At 41.7% G+C, this 5,196-nt stretch overlaps 1 protein-coding gene across 2 annotated transcripts in view; it reads left to right on the top strand.

Moving 5' to 3' along the window:
• The window catches only part of OSBPL3 (oxysterol binding protein like 3), a 162,452-nt gene that overhangs the window by 74,655 nt on the left and 82,601 nt on the right, over positions 1-5,196 (top strand). The gene's annotated exons all lie outside the window — the stretch shown is intronic.

Here is a 5,196-nt window from a genome sequence, read left to right as displayed (position 1 = left end):
GGATACCCTCTAAAGTAGCTTCACTCCCTCTTTTCTATGTTGGTACCAGCAAGCAGAAGTGGATGGGCTTACAAAAGAACATCCATCACCAGGCACTCTGGGGACAAATAGCATAAACGTATCTTTAATATCAGGGGTGTAGGTTGTAGCTGTGTTGGTCTTGGGACATAGGCAGACAAGGTTCTTTGGGTGAATATGATATCTTTTATTAGACCAACTTAAATGGTTGGAAAAATTTATAGCAAGCTTTTGAGTTTAAAACCCCTTCATCTCTAATATCAAGAACCCTGTTACTGCCTTATCAGCTATTTCAGAGCAGTGTTCCCTAACACTTGATATAAAGGTAGCAAAATTTTAATTCTAGGATGATCAAAACTTTTCCATTCCTTAAAAAAATGTTATTTAGAGAAATTCTGCACTCACTGAGCCTCTCTGCTCTATCCCCAAAAAGAAAGCAAAAAGCCAGAAATCTTTCTCTCACAATACTTCTCTGACCAGTACTAGTGTTTGGGGGCTGATGCCTCTGAGCTGCAAGAAAAAAAAAACAAAGTACCTCTCCTAAAGAGGGTTCCCTAACTCCTTAAGCTGCCTCAATCTGGACCTTGTACTGGGCAGCAGATCTGACATCAGTCACAAGAGCCCAACAGAATTACCTGAGATCTTTTTCCTTTTTAATTCTTTCACATGCTCAGGCAACCACTTCTTACATTTTGGAGTCCTGGACTGGGATTACCTCAAGCAGTCTTGGATATTATGTAAGGAATACTTTAGCCTGTTCCAAACCACTGCTGTGTTACCCTAAAGGTCCTTTTGTCTGTGGTCCTTAATGTCAACAGAGGTTCAGGCTCAAAGCATTAAGTGCGTAAGGAGCAGCATTAAATTCCAGGTCAGTGGGTGCTTACTATTATCTGGAATGTTTCCTGGAGGCCATAAGCTTTAGCAACCAGCTCAAACCTACCCAAGGATGTCACTAAGAAGCTAGTGGTGATACAGCCTAAATGCAGCCATACCACCAACTCTGCACATTCAGTCTCTGGAACACCGTGGTAAATTGGATTGGCAGACAGATCTCATAAATTCATGCATAGCCTGTCAAACATTTAGTCCAAGAAAAGCATTTTTCCATGTGGAAATTCCCAGATACAGTGGTTTGCCAGATCCCAACAAGTATCTAATTTGTTCCAGAGGACCTGCCCCCTCAGACTTCCTGAGACCTGATGCATGCTCTTCACTGACCCTCATGATCCTGAGGGTTCTGGGATGACCTGTAGGACTGATGATTGAGTGATAGCACTGCAACAGGCCGAGCAGTGCCAGTGTTAAGATCTGATGAATTTTTCAATACAACCAGAAGACTTCTTGCTTGACATCATTTTGCAGAATAAACTACTGCATCCTGAACCTGAATGCTGACTAGTTAACATCTGCTGAAATAATAAGCTATTTAACTGAAGCTTGAAGCAGAAAAGCCTCAGCTAGACTGACTCTCAAAGTTGTGGAAGGGACTTTTTAATTATCTTGGCATCAGCTGTTTCCCTTGAACATTAATTTTATCAATATTTGATAATCAGCTGATCCTGAAAATATCTTTAATTTTCTGTCCCTTTCATCAGAATACATCTAAGAGCAATATCTTCTTATCTGGTAGCCTATTGTGTGTTTCTGTTTTTTTGGTTTTCCTTCTTTTCTTTTCTTCCTTTCATGTTTTCCCCTCCAGTTTGGAACTTCCCTTGCTGGAATCTCCTTATAGTATTAGCAAGGCTGAGTCCCCCTTCTGATCCCTCAGCAATGTATGCCCTGAATTACTTATGTATGTGATCATTGCATCGGCTCAGAGAGGAGGAGAGATTCAGGCCCTCTTCTCAGGCTCCCCATACCATGTTTCATAACAACGTGGTTTCTCTGGGTATATTTTGTACAACACCAAGCAGATCAATGCTGAGACATGCTACCTGTGCTCTGCAGGTATTAACTTCTAGCTATAGTAGCATTTCTTTGTGATTTGGCATGCATATGGTGTCTCACTGAGCTCTGCTGAGGTGGGGAGCCTGAAGATGCAGATGTAGAGATGCAGTCCCAGTGGACATTGCTGCCTAAAGGATTCTGATTTCATACGTATGTGCTCCAAGGGTTGAAGCACAAAAAACTGCAGTCACTAAGGTAAGTAACCATTCTTTGTTTTAATATAGGATATTAAGCAAGTATAATGAAATATAGATTTGCCCTACAAAGAGGCTGAACTTCCCCCATATTTTCACACGAAAGTGTCAGTTCCTAAGCTACCGTTAATTGCTACAGCTCCACAGCAGATGTATCCCAGCTTCATTCACCAGAGGATCTGACCTTCTGTCACTTCTCTTACAAATCAGACAAGTGAGCATTGCACTATATCTGTTTTAGGACTCAGTAGCTCTGTTTATATATATATTTTTTTCTTTTCATATATGTATGTATCTTGACTGTATTGTGTGAAGGCTAACATGCTCTTTGCTAGTTGGAGTGTCTTGGTAGGCAGAACTCCTAGAAACATTTTCTTAAGGCCTCCCCCAAACTTGCATACCACCATGCACTTTGGTGGGGGGGAATTTTTTTCCCCTTCATTTACATGTAAAGTTTTTTAAAATGGAGGTAGGATGCATTATGAATCTTCTTTGAGAAGCCAACATGGAATGTGTTTTACAAAGGTGATATACATCTTTACAAACTCAATCTGTTTACATTGCAAAAAGTCCGGAAAATTGTTGTTTGAATTTCGTTGTTTTGAAAATGGCTAAGCAACTGGCTATGGGGTTGGACCCAAAGAGTACTAGTTGAAGGGAGCAAATCAGTGTGGCGCAGGGTTTCCAGTGGAGTCCCTCAGGGCTCGGTACTCGGGCCAGTACTCTTTAACGTTTTCATTAATGATCTAGATTCGAGAGTCAGACGTGGACGATACCAAATTATGGGGGAGGGCCATCACACTGCAGGACAGGCTGGGAGTACAGGCCAATTTGGATGCACTCTCAAGGTGGGCTGACCAAAACCAGATGGCCTCCAATGCAGAGAAATGCAAGGTGCTGCACCTCGGTAGGAAGAACCCTCAGCATACTTGCAGTCTTGGCAGTGCTACACTCGCTAGTACCACGACTGAAAGGGACTTGGGGGTCTTGACTGACCACAAGATGAATATGAGCTCCCAATGTGATGCAGCGGCAGGCAAAGCTAACCAAACTCTGGCGTGCATCCACTGATGCATATCAAGCAAAACCAGGGAACTCATCCTCCCACTTCACTCAGCCCTGGTGAGACCACAGTTGGAGTACAACATCCAGTTTTGGGTCCCCCACTTCAGGAAGGATGTGGAAAAGCTTGAGAGAGTCCAGAGGAGAGACACTTGTATGATCCATGGCCTGGAGGGAAGGCTGTACAAGGAGAGGCTGAGGGACTTGGGACTCTTCAGACTGGAAAAGAGAAGGCTCAGGGCGGACTTGGTGGCAGCCTACAACTTCATAAGAAGAATTCATCAGGACCTGGGAGAACATCTGTTCACCAGAGCTCCCCAAGGGATAACAAGGTCTAATGGCCATAAACTCGAGGAAGTCCATTTTAGATTGGATATAAGAAAGAAGTTCTTTACGGTGCGTGTGTCCAGAGTCTAAAGCAAACTCCCCCCAGAGGTGGTGCAAGCACCAACTCTGAACTCCTTCAAAAAAACTGCTAGATTTTTCTTGCTAGGGTCACTTGATCCCAGCTGACTTCCCACCCATGGCAGGGGGCTGGATTCGATGATCTCATGACGTCCCTTCCAGCCCCTAGTGTCTCTGAAATCTATGCAAATTGTGTTTGAATTAGAAAGCAAACTGCAGGCTCTTTTATACTACAACAGTGAAATAGAGGAACAGTTAGTAAACAAACTATTCAAATTTTCTAGTGATAAAATCTCTAGTGATAAAATCTAATTGATACTTGCTGTAGTATAATACCAAGTTGTATTATTGTATGATAACAAATTAGGAGTTATAGTCTGCTTGATCTTGGCAGACATTCAACTCGAGTGGACAAGGCACATCCATTTCTGTAGACAGTGACACAAGTGATGTGTTCAAAATAATTTGTGGCTGCCTTTGCCTGACTGACTGATCTGAATGACCAGATACCCACTTGAAATGAGGCAGCCTCTAGCACAAGCGTGAAATGAGGTTTTGTTTTTTGGGTTTCTTTACCTGTGCCTCTGGAATTTAGTAAGGTATCTTAACTGCTCTACTATTGTACCCCAAAAGTATACAATACAGGCGACCCTCGCCATTTGTAGGGGATACGTCTTTGTATCCCCCGCGAATGGCGAAATCTGTGAATAAGGCACTCGTTCATGAACGTAGTGCCCTTGGCAGCTGGGGCGGTGCGGTGGCAGCAGGAGCATGGTGGCAGCGAATGCAGAGCTCCCGAGGAGCTCTTGGAAGTGTATAAAGTGTATTTAAAATATGGGTTTGGCTTTCGCAAATATTTGAAACAGTGAATGCCGAACCCACGAATAATGAGGGTTTCCTGTATATTTATGTATAAAAGTATATACATCAATGGATACTATGTTCACATTTTATCCTATCCTTCATCTCAAAGCTTTCATCATATGTAAGAAAAGACTAAACAAAAATTAAAATTATTATCGAGGCATAGAAGAGAATGCAAAAAATGGCAGAGAGAGAGATACCTGATTGGAAGTAGCTGTAGCACATATTTAACCTTTCTTCTAATACCCAAATAAAGGATGACATATCAAATGAAATGTTTTCAAAACTGATTAAAAAGAAATCCTTTATGAAATATCCCATTGAATTTGCTGATTCAAGGTACTATTGTGGGATAAAAAGATTACTAAAATCCCCCCAAATCGTTAAGTACTTGCATGAATAAGGATATCACCTGTACTTATTCTAGCTAAGATAATATAATTATAAACCACTTACAGTCCATCAGTGTCGGATACCAATTATTCAGTTGTGGGCCTCTCTATTGGAAACCATTTCCTGAGTTATCTCCTCCTAGTGGCTTTTGCTGAAAACAGGTGATACAGTTAATTATTTGTAATTTATATCGAGGACAATCATACAAGATCCTTATAAATGAAATACAAGCATTAGTTGGTCCTCCAAATAACTTTTTAACAGGGGGAACGGTTAGTTTCTAACCAGCGTTTGCATATTGCACTTAAATTGT

This window comes from Gavialis gangeticus, unplaced genomic scaffold (assembly GCF_001723915.1).
Source record: "Gavialis gangeticus isolate Ggan-Ray unplaced genomic scaffold, GavGan_comp1, whole genome shotgun sequence".
Lineage (NCBI taxonomy): Eukaryota > Metazoa > Chordata > Crocodylia > Gavialidae > Gavialis > Gavialis gangeticus.
Note: the sequence above shows the minus strand (reverse complement) of the source record. Positions and strands in the feature narration are given on the sequence as shown.